The sequence below is a fragment of the Argiope bruennichi genome, chromosome 6, assembly GCF_947563725.1.
Source record: "Argiope bruennichi chromosome 6, qqArgBrue1.1, whole genome shotgun sequence".
Classification (NCBI taxonomy): domain Eukaryota; kingdom Metazoa; phylum Arthropoda; class Arachnida; order Araneae; family Araneidae; genus Argiope; species Argiope bruennichi.
The window spans coordinates 65,338,969-65,355,421 of NC_079156.1; the positions used below are offsets into that span (position 1 = coordinate 65,338,969).

The following is a 16,453-nucleotide window of genomic DNA, read 5'->3' on the forward strand; positions in this document are numbered from 1 at the left end:
TTAAACTGCATAGACCTAGAAAGCACGCTGCATTCAAAATTTTTTTATATAACTTTTCATTTGATTATTTACATATTTTGTGGCTGAAAACTGAATTCTTTCTTTCTAAATTCAAATCGAAATTTGTTTTATTATTTTCTTAATATGAAATCTATTATCTACTAATAAAAAATGAACCTTTGGACACAATAATAATATATCTCGGCTGCATTCCAGCAGCAGCCCATTGCTCTGCTAAATGAGCTTTCGACGGTCTTCTTTTCTGAAATTTTAAGCAATCGGAACACCAAAATTCATCCGTCGAGCCGGAGTCGAACCAGCGACCTATGGATGTCTATTGCTTTCCACCTACAGTCCACCGCTCTGCCAACTGAGCTATCGACGGGCACGCTTGGAGAGTTCAAGAGGATTGAAACTAAAAATTTGTAATTATATTTGAAATTATAATTATTGATACTCCCCATTAAACTGCATAGACCTAGAAAGCACGCTGCATTCAAAATTTTTTTTTTATATAACTTTTCATTTGATTATTTACATTTTTTGTGGCTGAAAACTGAATTCTTTCTTTCTAAATTCAAATCGAAATTTGTTTTATTATTTTCTTAATTTTTTTATATGAAAACTATTATCTACCAATAAAAAATGAACTTTTGGACTCAGTAATAAAATATCTCGGCTGCATTCCAGCAGCAGCCCTTTGCTCTTCCAGATGAGCTTGCAACGGTCTTCTTTTCTGATATTTTAAAAAATCGGAGCACCAAAATTCATCCGTCGAGCCGGAGTCGAACCAGCGACCTATGGATGTCTATTGCTTTCCACCTACAGTCCACCGCTCTGCCAACTGAGCTATCGACGTGCAAGCTTGGGGAGTTCAAGAGGATTGAAACTAAAAATTTGTAATTATATTTTAAATTATAATTATTGATACTCCCCATTAAACTGCATAGACCTAGAAAGCACGCTGCATTCAAAATTTTTTTTATATAACTTTTCATTTGATTATTTACATTTTTTGTGGCTGAAAACTGAATTCTCTCTTTCTAAATTGAAATCGAAATTTGTTTTATAATTTTCTTAATATGAAAATTATTATCTACTAATAAAAAATGAACTTTTGGACACAATAATAATATATCACGGCTGCATTCCAGCAGCAGCCCATTGTTCTGCCAGATGAGCTTGCGACGGTCTTGTTTTCTGATATTTTAAAAAATCGGAGCACCTAAATTCATCCGTCGAGCCGGAGTCGAACCAGCGACCTATGGATGTCTATTAATTTCCACCTACTGTCCACCGCTCTGCCAACTGAGCTATCGACGGGCAAGCTTGGAGAGTTCAAGAGGAATGAAACTAAAAATTTGTAATTATATTGGAAATTATAATTATTGATACTCCCCATTAAACTGCATAGACCTAGAAAGCACGCTGCATTCAAAATTTTTTTATATAACTTTTCATTTGATTATTTACATATTTTGTGGCTGAAAACTGAATTCTTTCTTTCTAAATTCAAATCGAAATTTGTTTTATTATTTTCTTAATATGAAATCTATTATCTACTAATAAAAAATGAACCTTTGGACACAATAATAATATATCTCGGCTGCATTCCAGCAGCAGCCCATTGCTCTGCTAAATGAGCTTTCGACGGTCTTCTTTTCTGAAATTTTAAGCAATCGGAACACCAAAATTCATCCGTCGAGCCGGAGTCGAACCAGCGACCTATGGATGTCTATTGCTTTCCACCTACAGTCCACCGCTCTGCCAACTGAGCTATCGACGGGCACGCTTGGAGAGTTCAAGAGGATTGAAACTAAAAATTTGTAATTATATTTGAAATTATAATTATTGATACTCCCCATTAAACTGCATAGACCTAGAAAGCACGCTGCATTCAAAATTTTTTTTTTATATAACTTTTCATTTGATTATTTACATTTTTTGTGGCTGAAAACTGAATTCTTTCTTTCTAAATTCAAATCGAAATTTGTTTTATTATTTTCTTAATTTTTTTATATGAAAACTATTATCTACCAATAAAAAATGAACTTTTGGACTCAGTAATAAAATATCTCGGCTGCATACCAGCAGCAGCCCTTTGCTCTGCCAGATGAGCTTGCAACGGTCTTCTTTTCTGATATTTTAAAAAATCGGAGCACCAAAATTCATCCGTCGAGCCGGAGTCGAACCAGCGACCTATGGATGTCTATTGCTTTCCACCTACAGTCCACCGCTCTGCCAACTGAGCTATCGACGTGCAAGCTTGGGGAGTTCAAGAGGATTGAAACTAAAAATTTGTAATTATATTTTAAATTATAATTATTGATACTCCCCATTAAACTGCATAGACCTAGAAAGCACGCTGCATTCAAATTTTTTTTTATATAACTTTTCATTTGAATATTTACATTTTTTGTGGCTCAAAACTGAATTCTCTCTTTCTAAATTCAAATCGAAATTTGTTTTATAATTTTCTTAATATGAAAACTATTATCTACTAATAAAAAATGAACTTTTGGACACAATAATAATATATCTCGCCTGCATTCCAGCAGCAGCTCATTGTTCTGCCAGATGAGCTTGCGACGGTCTTCTTTTCTGAAATTTTGAAAAATCGTAACACTAAAATTCATCCGTCGAGCCGGAGTCGAACCAGCGACTTATGGATGTCTATTGCTTTCCACCTACAGTCCACCGCTCTGCCAACTGAGCTATCGACGGGCATGCGTGGAGTGTTCAAGAGGATTGAAACTAAAAATTTGTAATTATATTTGAAATTATAATTATTGATACTCCCCATTAAACTGCATAGACCTAGAAAGCACGCTGCATTCAAAATTTTTTTTATATAACTTTTCATTTGATTATTTACATTTTTTATGGCTGAAAACTGAATTCTTTCTTTCTAAATTCAAATCGAAATTTGTTTTATTATTTTCTTAATATGAAAACTATTATCTACTAATAAAAAATGAACCTTTGGACACAATAATAATATATCTCGGCTGTATTCTAGCAGCAGCCCATTGCTCTGCTAGATGAGCTTTCGACGGTCTTCTTTTCTGAAATTTTAAGCAATCGGAACACCAAAATTCATCCTTCGAGACGGAGTCGAACCAGCGACCTATGGATGTCTATTGCTTTCCACCTACAGTCCACCGTTCTGCCAACTGAGTTATCGACGGGCACGCTTGGAGAGTTCAAGAGGATTGAAACTAAAAATTTGTAATTATATTTGAAAATATAATTATTGATACTCCCCATTAAACTGCATAGACCTAGAAAGCACGCTGCTTTCAAAATTTTTTTTATATAACTTTTCATTTGATTATTTACATTTTTTGTGGCTGAAAACTGAATTCTTTCTTTCTAAATTCAAATCGAAATTTGTTTTATTATTTTCTTAATTTTTTAATATGAAAACAATTACCTACCAATAAAAAATGAACTTTTGGACCCAATAATAATATATCTCGGCTGCATTCCAGCAGCAGCCCATTGCTCTGGCAGATGAGCTTGCGACGGTCTTCTTTTCTGAAATTTTAAAAAATCGGAACACCAAAATTCATCCGTCGAGCCGGAGTCGAACCAGCGACTTATGGATGTCTATTGCTTTCCACCTACAGTCCACCGGTCTTCCAACTGAGCTATCGACGGGCAAGCTTGGAGAGTTCAAGAGGATTGAAACTAAAAATTTGTAATTATATTTGAAATTATAATTATTGATACTCCCCATTAAACTGCATAGACCTAGAAAGCAAGCTGCATTAAAAGAATTTTTTTTATAACTTTTCATTTGATTATTTACATTTTTTGTGTCTCAAAACAGAATTCTCTGTTTCTAAATTCAAATCGAAATTTGTTTTATAATTTTCTTAATATGAAAACTATTATCTACTAATAAAAAATGAACTTTTGGACACAATAATAATATATCTCGGCTGCATTCCAGCAGCAGCCCATTGCTCTGCTAAATGAGCTTTCGACGGTCTTCTTTTCTGAAATTTTAAGCAATCGGAACACCAAAATTCATCCGTCGAGCCGGAGTCGAACCAGCGACCTATGGATGTCTATTGCTTTCCACCTACAGTTCACCGCTCTGCCAACTGAGCTATCGACGGGCACGCTTGGAGAGTTCAAGAGGATTGAAACTAAAAATTTGTAATTATATTTGAAATTATAATTATTGATACTCCCCATTAAACTGCATAGACCTAGAAAGCACGCTGCATTCAAAATTTTTTTTTATATAACTTTTCATTTGATTATTTACATTTTTTGTGGCTGAAAACTGAATTCTTTCTTTCTAAATTCAAATCGAAATTTGTTTTATTATTTTCTTAATTTTTTTATATGAAAACTATTATCTACCAATAAAAAATGAACTTTTGGACTCAGTAATAATATATCTCGGCTGCATTCCAGCAGCAGCCCTTTGCTCTGCCAGATGAGCTTGCAACGGTCTTCTTTTCTGATATTTTAAAAAATCGGAGCACCAAAATTCATCCGTCGAGCCGGAGTCGAACCAGCGACCTATGGATGTCTATTGCTTTCCACCTACAGCCCACCGCTCTGCCAACTGAGCTATCGACGGGCAAGCTTGGGGAGTTCAAGAGGATTGAAACTAAAAATTTGTAATTATATTTGAAATTATAATTATTGATACTCCCCATTAAACTGCATAGACCTAGAAAGCACGCTGCATTCAAAATTTTTTTTATATAACTTTTCATTTGAATATTTACATTTTTTGTGGCTCAAAACTGAATTCTCTCTTTCTAAATTCAAATCGAAATTTGTTTTATAATTTTCTTAATATGAAAACTATTATCTACTAATAAAAAATGAACTTTTGGACACAATAATAATATATCTCGCCTGCATTCCAGCAGCAGCCCATTGTTCTGCCAGATGAGCTTGCGACGGTCTTCTTTTCTGAAATTTTGAAAAATCGTAACACTAAAATTCATCCGTCGAGCCGGAGTCGAACCAGCGACTTATGGATGTCTATTGCTTTCCACCTACAGTCCACCGCTCTGCCAACTGAGCTATGGACGGTTATGCGTGGAGTGTTCAAGAGGATTGAAACTAAAAATTTGTAATTATATTTGAAATTACAATTATTGATACTCCCCATTAAACTGCATAGACCTAGAAAGCACGCTGCATTCAAAATTTTTTTTATATAACTTTTCATTTGATTATTTACATTTTTTTATGGCTGAAAACTGAATTCTTTCTTTCTAAATTCAAATCGAAATTTGTTTTATTATTTTCTTAATATGAAAACTATTATCTACTAATAAAAAATGAACCTTTGGACACAATAATAATATATCTCGGCTGTATTCTAGCAGCAGCCCATTGCTCTGCTAGATGAGCTTTCGACGGTCTTCTTTTCTGAAATTTTAAGCAATCGGAACACCAAAATTCATCCGTCGAGCCGGAGTCGAACCAGCGACATATGGATGTCTATTGCTTTCCACCTACAGTCCACCGCTCTGCCAACTGAGCTATCGACGGGCACGCTTGGAGAGTTCAAGAGGATTGAAACTAAATATTTGTAATTATATTTGAAATTATAATTATTGATACTCCCCATTAAACTGCATAGACCTAGAAAGCACGCTGCATTCAAAATTTTTTTTATATAACTTTTCATTTGATTATTTACATTTTTTGTGGCTGAAAACTGAATTCTTTCTTTCTAAATTCAAATCGAAGTTTGTTTTATTATTTTCTTAATATGAAAACTATTATCTACTAATAAAAAATGAACTTTTGGACCCAATAATAATATATCTCGGCTGCATTCAAGCAGCAGCCCATTGCTCTGCCAGATGAGCTTTCGACGGTCTTCTTTTCTGAATTTTTAAGCAATCGGACCACAAAAATTCATCCGTCGATCCGGAATCGAACCAGCGACCTATTTATGTCTATTGCTTTCCACCTACAGTCGAACGCTATTCCAACTGAGCTATCGACGGGCAAGCATGGAGAGTTCAAGAGGATTGAAACTAAAAATTTGTAATTATATTTGAAATTAAAATTATTGATACTCCCCATTAAACTGCATAGACCTAGAAAGCACGCTGCATTAAAAAAAATTTTTATTATAACTTTTCATTTGATTATTTACATTTTTTGTGGCTGAAAACTGAATTCTTTCTTTCTAAATTCAAATCGAAATTTGTTTTATTATTTTCTTAATTTTTTTATATGAAAACTATTATCTACCAATAAAAAATGAACTTTTGGACTCAGTAATAATATATCTCGGCTGCATTCCAGCAGCAGCCCATTGCTCTGCCAGATGAGCTTGCGACGGTCTTCTTTTCTGAAATTTTAAAAAATCGGAACACCAAAATTCATCCGTCGAGCCGGAGTCGAACCAGCGACCAATGGATGTCTATTGCTTTCCACCTACTGTCCACCGGTCTTCCAACTGAGCTATCGACGGGCACGTTTGGAGAGTTCAAGAGTATTGAAGCTAAAAATTTGTAATTAAATTTGAAATTATAATTATTGATACTCCCCATTAAACTGCATAGACCTAGAAAGCACGCTGCATTAAAAAAATCTTTTTTATAAATTTTCATTTGATTATTTACATTTTTTGTGGCTGAAAACTGAATTCTTTCTTTCTAAATTCAAATCGAAATTTGTTTTATTATTTTCTTAATATGAAAACTATTATCTACTAATAAAAAATGAACTTTTGGACACAATAATAATATATCTCGGCTGCATTCCAGCAGCAGCCCATTGCTCTGCCAGGAGAGCTTTCGACGGTCTTCTTTTCTGAATTTTTAAGCAATCGGACCACAAAAATTCATCCGTCGATCCGGAATCGAACCAGCGACCTATTTATGTCTATTGCTTTCCACCTACAGTCGAACGCTATTCCAACTGAGCTATCGACGGGCAAGCATGGAGAGTTCAAGAGGATTGAAACTAAAAATTTGTAATTATATTTGAAATTGTAATTATTGATACTCCCCATTAAACTGCATAGACCTAGAAAGCAAGCTGCATTAAAAGAATTTTTTTTATAACTTTTCATTTGATTATTTACATTTTTTGTGGCTGAAAACTGAATTCTTTCTTTCTAAATTCAAATCGAAATTTGTTTTATTATTTTCTTAATATGAAAACTATTATCTACTAATAAAAAATGAACTTTTGGACCCAATAATAATTTATCTCGGCTACATTCCAGCAGCAGCCCATTGCTCTGGCAGATGAGCTTGCGACGGTCTTCTTTTCTGAAATTTTAAAAAATCGGAATACCAAAATTCATCCGTCGAGCCAGCGACCTATGGATGTCTACTGCTTTCCACCTACAGTCCACCGCTCTGCCAACTGAGTTATCGACGGCCAAGCTTGGAGATTTCAAGAGGATTGAAACTAAAATTTTTTAATTACATTGGAAATTGTAATTATTGATACTCCCCTTTAAACTGCATAGACCTAGAAAGCACGCTGCATTCAAAATTTTTTTTATATAACTTTTCATTTGATTATTTACATTTTTTGTGGCTGAAAACTGAATTCTTTCTTTCTAAATTCAAATCGAAATTTGTTTTATTATTTTCTTAATTTTTTTATATGAAAACTATTATCTACCAATAAAAAATGAACTTTTGGACTCAGTAATAATATATCTCGGCTGCATTCCAGCAGCAGCCCATTGCTCTGCCAGATGAGCTTGCGACGGTCTTCTTTTCTGATATTTTAAAAAATCGGAGCACCAAAATTCATCCGTCGAGCCGGAGTCGAACCAGCGACCTATGAATGTCTATTAATTTCCACCTACAGTCCACCGCTCTGCCAACTGAGCTATCGACGGGCACGCTTGGAGTGTTCAAGAGGATTGAAACTAAAAATTTGTAATTATATTTGAAATTATAATTATTGATACTCCCCATTAAACTGCATAGACCTAGAAAGCACGCTGCATTCAAAATTTTTTTATATAACTTTTCATTTGATTATTTACATTTTTTGTGGCTGAAAACTGAATTCTCTCTTTCTAAATTGAAATCGAAATTTGTTTTATAATTTTCTTAATATGAAAACTATTATCTACTAATAAAAAATGAACTTTTGGACACAATAATAATATATCTCGGCTGCATTCCAGCAGAACCCCATTGTTCTGCCAGATGAGCTTGCGACGGTCTTCTTTTCTGAAATTTTGAAAAATCGTAACACTAAAATTCATCCGTCGAGCCGGAGTCGAACCAGCGACCCATGGATGTCTATTGCTTTCCACCTACAGTCCACCGCTCTGCCAACTGAGCTATCGACGGGCATGCGTGGAGTGTTCAAGAGGATTGAAACTAAAAATTTGTAATTATATTTGAAATTATAATTATTGATACTCCCCATTAAAGTGCATAGACCTAGAAAGCACGCTGCATTCAAAATTTTTTTATATAACTTTTCATTTGATTATTTACATTTTTTGTGGCTGAAAACTGAATTCTCTCTTTCTAAATTGAAATCGAAATTTGTTTTATAATTTTCTTAATATGAAAACTATTATCTACTAATAAAAAATGAACTTTTGGACACAATAATAATATATCTCGGCTGCATTCCAGCAGCAGCCCATTGTTCTGCCAGATGAGCTTGCGACGGTCTTCTTTTCTGAAATTTTGAAAAATCGTAACACTAAAATTCATCCGTCGAGCCGGAGTCGAACCAGCGACCCATGGATGTCTATTGCTTTCCACCTACAGTCCACCGCTCTGCCAACTGAGCTATGGACGGGCATGAGTGGAGTGTTCAAGAGGATTGAAACTAAAAATTTGTAATTATATTTGAAATTATAATTATTGATACTCCCCATTAAACTGCATAGACCTAGAAAGCACGCTGCATTCAAAATTTTTTTTATATAACTTTTCATTTGATTATTTACATTTTTTGTGGCTGAAAACTGAATTCTTTCTTTCTAAATTCAAATCGAAATTTGTTTTATAATTTTCTTAATATGAAAACTATTATCTACTAATAAAAAATGAACCTTTGGACACATTAATAATATATCTCGGCTGCATTCCAGCAGCAGCCCATTGCTCTGCTAGATGAGCTTTCGACGGTCTTCTTTTCTGAAATTTTAAGCAATCGGAACACCAAAATTCATCAGTCGAGCCGGAGTCGAACCAGCGACCTATGATTGTCTGTTTCTTTCCACCTACAGCTCACCGCTGTCTACTGAGCTATCGACGTGCACGCGTTGAGTCATCAAGAGGATTGCAACTTATTCGAAAATCGAGGTCGTGAGCATTAAGTCTTAAAGAAAAAATGCCTCCTTAGCCATCCTTTCACATACAATGAACTTTCGTGACATCTTGAGATTTGAAATTATAATTGTTGATACTCCCTAGAATACTGCATGGACCAACAATGCACACTGAATTTTTTAAAAGAAATTATTTCTTCAGACTTTTGTTTTACATTTTTTTGTGGCTGAAAACTGAATTCTTTCTTTCTAAATTCAAATCGAAATTTGTTTTATTATTTTCTTTATATGAAAACTATTATCTACTAATAAAAAATGAACCTTTGGACACAATAATAATATATCTCGGCTGCATTCCAGCAGCAGCCCATTGCTCTGCCAGATGAGCTTGCGACTTTCTTCTTTTCTGAAATTTTAAAAAATCGGAACACTGAAATTCATTTGTCGAGCCAGAGTCGAACCAGCGACCTATGGATGTTTGTTTCTTTCCACCTACAGCTCACCGCTGTCTACTTAGCTATCGACGTGCACGCGTTGAGTCATCAAGAGGATTGCAACTTATTCGAAAATCGAGGTCGTGAGCATTAAGTCTTAAAGAAAAAATGCCTCCTTAGCCATCCTTTCACATACAATGAACTTTCGTGACATCTTGAGATTTGAAATTATAATTGTTGATACTCCCTAGAATACTGCATGGACCAACAATGCACACTGAATTTTTTAAAAGAAATTATTTCTTCAGATTTTTGTTTTACATTTTTTTGCGGCTGAAAACTGAATTCTTTCTTTGTAAATTCAAATCCAAATTTTTTTTAAATTATATTCTGATTTTTTTTATATAAATACTTTGACCTGCCAAGAAAAAAATGAACCTTTGGATCCAACAATTATGCATATCGGTCTATTTTCCATCAGTAGCCCATTGCTATTCCAGATGAGCTTGCGACTGTCTTCTTTTTCGAAATTTTAAAAGATCGGAACACCAAAATTCATCCGTAGAGCCGGAGTCGAACTAGCGACCTTTGGATGTCTGCTGCTTTCCACCTCCAGTTCACCGCTCTGCCAATTGAACTATCGAATGGTTTGCTATGGATTATTGAACCTAAGTTGAAAATAGAGGTCTCAAGAAATTAGTTCTGAAGAAAATGGTTTCATTGGTCTTCCAGAACCTAGAACCATATTAATCACTTTCCGTTTTCTTTTATAACTTTCAATTTATATATTTACAGTTTTTGTAACTGAAAATTTTTGTGTCTGAATATAATGATATTTCTTTTTCTAATGTATATACTAATTAATTTCCGAATTTTTATCTTAATTTTGTCTATATTAATTTCATTCTAAAATATTCTCTTATTTCCTGATCCATTTATCACTTCTTTTATTTAAGTTTTTCTGCTAGCGCCATATGAAGTTCCTCACTTCAGTATTTTTTTTTTTTGCTCGAATTTAAAGGGATAAAAATCCTTAATTCTTACAACATTCCTTTAAAGGTACCTAAGATTCCCTTTCCTATGTGGACGCGTGTCTAAGAAATTCCTATCAAAGTCTCATAGTGAAAGCACTGAAAGGAAAAATTTCTCTCTCTTCTGTACTTAATTCGTGATGTAAATGGACATCATTTTTATAACCTCTTTCTTTACATATATACCTCCAGTAGTGAAATAAATTGAAGTTAAAATTTTCAAAACTTCTTCTCTGCGACGCATTTGCTGAAATGCGTTTACATATATGTGTTTTGATTCCTTTAAATAATTTTTTAGTTATTTATCTTAGTATTTCATAATAATCTTCTGAATTCGGATTTAATAACTAAGTCTCTTACATCGTATGCAGAGAGAGGGGCGGTGCATATCGTATTTAGTCTCGAGGAGGACTTTTCCTTCTGACGCCACTGTAATCTTTATCAGATTAACCCTGGAAGGTCACTCCCACCCGCTCCCTCTGTTTTTTCTTCACCCTTTAATTTATTCTTTCTTTACCTTTTTTTATATTTATAATAATCTCTGTATAAAGCATCTTTAAGTAACAAATGTTACGTCAAACTAAAATAAATAATTAAAAAAAAAATTAAAAAACCCGACCATTTATTCTTTTATTATTTGAACCTTCAAATGAATACATTTTTCTGTGTCGACTATAAAAAAATAAATTTTAAAATAATTTTAAAGAAATCGGTAAAATAAAAATTATTACAGTTTTACTTTCTCGTATACGTAGTATAGAGAAAGTACTATAATCGTCAAAAAATTCGAACTCGAGATTTTGACGGTTTGTTTTACACCCCCCTGAATTCGGAAAACACATTTTTGGAAAATGCCCATCTGTCTGTCTGTGACAAAAATAACTGAAAAAAGTTTTCAACTAGTCGGATGAAGTTTGGTATGCTGTCTTTATACCAAATGTGTATATTTCTATCAAATTTTGAGCAAAATTAGCTCAGGGGAAATCTGTCTATCCGACTGTTCGATTATAAGTTTGTGCGAGTTTGAGGTTTGAACTCGCAACGTTAAGGTTCATAGCCGAGTAACAAAGTCACTAGACAAAAGTGTACACCCTTCTCCAGAAGTTGTTATCTGGCTTATGATGTTACCACCACAATAGTCCCCCACCAGTGAGTCGGTAGAGTTTATTGCACCAGTTATGGCGAGCGACGAACGTGATTATCGCGCCAAGTGTTTTGGCGGGTGACGGCGAGCGTGTGTGAGTGGTTGCTGCCGGTAGATGAAGCCACGACAGCTGAATGAAGGATGCGGTTGTTCAGAACCAGGGTCACCAATGTGCAAGTTTGTGATTTGAACTCGCAACGTTAGGGTTCATAGCCGAGTAACAAAGCCATAGACAAAAGTGCACACTCTTCTCCGAAGGTTGTTATCTGGCTTATGATGTTACCACCACAAGTTAATACGATAACTATAAAACGAAGAGAGCTAGGTAAATAAAATTCGATATGCAGAATTAATATTTACAGTCTAGATCGCTTCCAAATGTTGAGCCAAATCCTACAAGAGGCTGACCGAGGTATTCAGAAACTTATATATGCGATAACTTAAAAACTTAATGACTTGCATATATAAAATGTGGTATTTGATTTTGTGACTATAAGTGCAATTCTGTGTCAAATTATAGTATCAGTCGGTTCGGAAAAACGCGTCTACAACACAAATTCGATTTTCGTATATTATTAACGACATGCCAGGATTAATCGCCAAATAACTCGCCAAGGATGACACGATCGATTCAGTAAAAATGCTACATTCATTCCAAAGGTTAATATTTCGTAAAACTGTTCTGCGCCAATACCATTCAAGGCGTTCTCTGGGATAACATCTTTATTAGAGTGTATGCGAAATAGTTTTGGCAAGACCACTCCTGTTGGTTTTAAGACAGTTTAAAGAATCTGGCAGAAATTTTCCAGCGCAATTGGCCTGTCATCCCAGGACTGGATGATTAAATTTGTGAAGTATGCGAAGTTGCTTAAGGTTGTTAATGTTAGAAATCTTATGATCTAATGTTTAAATCTATGTTAAAAATCGATTTTCGGCAAAAATTCACGTTTATTATTACTATTATTATTGTTTCATTTTAAAACTCATATTTTCAAGTTTCTACAATTGCTTTGATTTTATTTTTACAACACCCAAAAATAATATTAAAGTAAAAAAAAAAAAAAAAAAAACTCACAGCTGTTTTTTTTTTTTCTGATTAACTATGGTTTCGGAGGGAAGAGAAAGTGACAAACAATATTTTGATAAACTTCAAAACTTCTGGGTTTAGTTATATTAGCATCTCGCTTTGAAGTAATACAATTGCTATTTTGGGGCGGATCTTGTAATTTTCATCCGTGGTCAGATGACCTGGCTCTCCCTATCCAAACTTCTGCTCCACACACGTGAAAGGACATTTGGTTCCGACAGGTTTAGCATGCTCCTTATCTGCTTACACCGCAGTTCTTAAGTGGAAACGGATCTCGAACTTGGAACATTTCGGCTCTTAAGCCGAGACTTTACTTCCAGATGACTGTGGTCAAGCTGCATAGAATAGCCATAAAAAGCAATACAATTAATTCAGATTCATTTCAAAGCTCTGCATTGCCATTTTCTTTTTTTTTTTTTAATCGTGCGAGAACATGGTGTTGTTTTGGTTTGAGGTTTTTGAAGCCACAAAATGCCCGGGCAGAAAATTGGCGATTTATCGCTTTTGAGGCATCAATTTTTCGTTTTTAGGATCATTAGAAAATGATAAAGAAGATTTTCTCATTTGGCGACTTATTACTAACAAAAAATTACAACTTGGCGCGAATATCCACCATGCATCCGATTCTCCTGTCTGACCAATAAAGGCCAGAGTTGTAAGAAGTTATCAACTGAAAAAAGCAAAGAGAAGAAAATGGTAATGAACGCGTAACAACAAGCAAGGTATCGAAAGATATATATATATATAATTTTTCTAACTGGCAAAAAAAGTTTTGCAGCTCAAAGGATTTTGTGAAAAAGTTGACGATTGCACAACACAATAATCACATGATTATTCCAAACCAATTTATACCAGATTTTCAAGAAGTTAAAAAAAAAAAATCTGGCCTTCAGATAAAGTTTTGGAACTCGAACGATTTTGACCCTCCCTCCAAAAAAAAACAAAAAAACCATGGTTTTCTAAATATCGACTTATGCGTAATCTAATAGTCATGTAATTGCTTAAAACCGGTTTAAAATGGTTTTTCACAAAAAAAAATTCTGGCTTTGAGAAAGAAAAAAAAAAAAAAAAAAAAATTCGAACTCGATTTATTTTGAGATGGTCAAAAACCATTGCTTTTTTAAATGGTGATGATTGGGAAATATGAGTCATGTGAGAACTTGATGTATTTCTGTCGGATTGGTACCACGTGGCTTAATGTTGTCACATGATAACTTGAAATTTGCATAGCAGATTTCAATTTTTTTTTAAATTTTATTTTTATATTATATTTAATAAATCTCGACTGACGCATAGAAATTGTTCCATGCGCACTGCCAGTTGATGCAGGTATCAACGTGCATTTGTAAATGGCATAAATTATCACAGATAAATCCAAAGGATCAAAGAACAAAATCAATATAGTTGAACCTGTGTATAACAAGTTACATGATCGTGAACTTCTGAAGTAGTGTTCAGATGCGAAAACCAGAATGGAAACGAAAGTATTCAATGTGCTCATTTAGAAATGCATTCCGAAAGAACCTTTGTGGAATCTAAACTTTTATATTGGGTGTAAACATGGCAGTTTTATAATTTGATATTAGCTTTACGGAGTTCAAGTTTAATTTGCAAAGCTCTCTTTCGCATTTCTATTGAAAAAAAAAAAAAATACCCTGTTATTTACTGTATTGCTGTTGAACAGGAACAAGTGGACATATCGAAATATCACTTGCTTCTCTGTAATAAAGTTAGTTGGAAAAAAAAAATAAAAAGTTTAATTCAAAGAGTAAAATTAATGGAGTAGAATAGAGGGAAATGTATAAAAGTTGTAAATTTTAAGTAAATTACTACATTATATTACAAAATGTCTTTTTGTATCTTAAATGTGTTTGTATGATATGTATGATAAAATTCTCATATGTTTGTGACGTATTTTGCCTAGCCTTTTTACTTTCTCGTATATGTGGTATAGAGAAAGTATTGTAACCGTCAAAAAGTTCGAAATGGTGATTTTAACGAAGCTCCTCATTTCAGACCTCCCTGTGTTCGAAAAATACATTTTTGGAAAATGTTCGTCTGTCTGAGATAAAGATAATTCAAAAACACTTTAAGCTAGATGGATGAAATTTGGTATACGATCTTAACACCAAATTTGTAGATTTCGATAAATTTTGAACAAAATCCGTTCAAAGGAAATCTGTCTGTCCGGCTGTTCGAATATAAATTGACATGATAACTGCAAAATGAAGAGAGCTAGTTGGATAAAATTTAGCACCCAGATTTAACATCAATAGTGCAGACATATATCAAATTTTGAGCCAGATCTTATGAGGGGTTGATCATCTGTCGGTCTGTACTTTCACAATCGGATAATCCTTATCCTCATAATTTTGTTTTAATCAGTTACAAGTGTCAGTAAGTTTTTGTTCCATTTGACTTTAAAACTTAATTTTGAAAATCTTTGATAGTTAAGTACAGGTTTTTATTGTTTAATTTGAAGTTTTTATGAAATAATAATCATAAAATGTTATTAAAATATTTATTTTAATGATAATTCAAAAAATGGTCATCAGATGCATGTAAATATTTTAAGACCAATAGAGATCTTTAGATTTTTTTCGAGTAATTTAATAATGTAATTTCATTTGATTCACATGGAATTCGCATTAATCGAGCATAATTAAATTAAAATCAAATTTGTTTTAAATTTCAAAACATTATTATTGAGATCTTTTTCATGTTTTCAAATTCGCCTGCATATCCTTGTGACCGAATTTTTTTTAAAAATTGACTAACTGATTAACAAGCCAACAGTCAGATATTTTAAATTGCAAATCGTTTTTTTTTTTCATTAAAATGTTAGTTTTAGTAATGCTACCTATTTACTTAAAAGGTATTTTGAAACCAATTTTATGTCTTTTTATCTTTTCGTTTACAAACCATGCAAAGAAAGAGTATTGTAATAGTCAAAAAAGTCGACCCCGGGATTTCTTCGAATCTCTAATATGCTGAATCTAAAAAACACATTTTTGTAATTGCGTTCTTCTGTCTTTACAAACACGATGATTCAAAAATCCTTTAATCTATATGGATGAAATTTGGTATGAGGTCTTTACACCGAATTTGTAAATTGCTTTCAAATTTTGAACGAAATTTATTCATTGAAAGCCTGTTTGTCCGGCTACCGAGTACAAGTGAATGCAATAACTAAAAAAGTAAAAATCTGGACAAATAAAAATTAGAATCCCTTTTCCGCATCTTCATCAAATTTTGAATCAAATCGACCAAAGGATTGACCAATCTGTGCTATCGCATGCACGTAAAGGCAATAACTTAAAAAAATGCCTTGATAAATTAAATTTGATATACTTTCTTGTTTTAAAATTGTATTGCGTATCAAAATCTTTATTTTATTCGGTTGAAAATCCAGCGGTGATTGCCCCAAATTCTTCCCTTATACTCTCTTTGTCATGCCAGAGAACACCTTACCTATCATTGGCGTACAGTAATTATGAAATATTA

At 33.5% G+C, this 16,453-nt stretch overlaps 10 non-coding genes across 10 annotated transcripts; all 10 read right to left on the reverse strand.

Moving 5' to 3' along the window:
- Positions 1-296: 296 nt before the first annotated feature.
- On the reverse strand, positions 297-385 carry Trnay-gua (transfer RNA tyrosine (anticodon GUA)). The gene is given in 2 exon segments: positions 297-332; positions 349-385. It is a non-coding gene; the product is annotated as a tRNA-Tyr (tRNA).
- A 385-nt stretch (positions 386-770) lies between these two features.
- Positions 771-859, reverse strand: Trnay-gua (transfer RNA tyrosine (anticodon GUA)). The gene is given in 2 exon segments: positions 771-806; positions 823-859. It is a non-coding gene; the product is annotated as a tRNA-Tyr (tRNA).
- Positions 860-1,697: 838 nt separating this feature from the next.
- Trnay-gua (transfer RNA tyrosine (anticodon GUA)) lies at positions 1,698-1,786 on the reverse strand. The gene is given in 2 exon segments: positions 1,698-1,733; positions 1,750-1,786. It is a non-coding gene; the product is annotated as a tRNA-Tyr (tRNA).
- A 385-nt stretch (positions 1,787-2,171) lies between these two features.
- Positions 2,172-2,260, reverse strand: Trnay-gua (transfer RNA tyrosine (anticodon GUA)). Its single transcript is given in 2 exon segments — positions 2,172-2,207; positions 2,224-2,260. It is a non-coding gene; the product is annotated as a tRNA-Tyr (tRNA).
- Positions 2,261-2,635: 375 nt separating this feature from the next.
- Trnay-gua (transfer RNA tyrosine (anticodon GUA)) lies at positions 2,636-2,724 on the reverse strand. Its single transcript is given in 2 exon segments — positions 2,636-2,671; positions 2,688-2,724. It is a non-coding gene; the product is annotated as a tRNA-Tyr (tRNA).
- A 1,311-nt stretch (positions 2,725-4,035) lies between these two features.
- Positions 4,036-4,124, reverse strand: Trnay-gua (transfer RNA tyrosine (anticodon GUA)). The gene is given in 2 exon segments: positions 4,036-4,071; positions 4,088-4,124. It is a non-coding gene; the product is annotated as a tRNA-Tyr (tRNA).
- A 384-nt stretch (positions 4,125-4,508) lies between these two features.
- On the reverse strand, positions 4,509-4,597 carry Trnay-gua (transfer RNA tyrosine (anticodon GUA)). The gene is given in 2 exon segments: positions 4,509-4,544; positions 4,561-4,597. It is a non-coding gene; the product is annotated as a tRNA-Tyr (tRNA).
- Positions 4,598-5,437: 840 nt separating this feature from the next.
- Trnay-gua (transfer RNA tyrosine (anticodon GUA)) lies at positions 5,438-5,526 on the reverse strand. Its single transcript is given in 2 exon segments — positions 5,438-5,473; positions 5,490-5,526. It is a non-coding gene; the product is annotated as a tRNA-Tyr (tRNA).
- Positions 5,527-7,763: 2,237 nt separating this feature from the next.
- Trnay-gua (transfer RNA tyrosine (anticodon GUA)) lies at positions 7,764-7,852 on the reverse strand. The gene is given in 2 exon segments: positions 7,764-7,799; positions 7,816-7,852. It is a non-coding gene; the product is annotated as a tRNA-Tyr (tRNA).
- Positions 7,853-8,226: 374 nt separating this feature from the next.
- Positions 8,227-8,315, reverse strand: Trnay-gua (transfer RNA tyrosine (anticodon GUA)). The gene is given in 2 exon segments: positions 8,227-8,262; positions 8,279-8,315. It is a non-coding gene; the product is annotated as a tRNA-Tyr (tRNA).
- Positions 8,316-16,453: the final 8,138 nt, after the last annotated feature.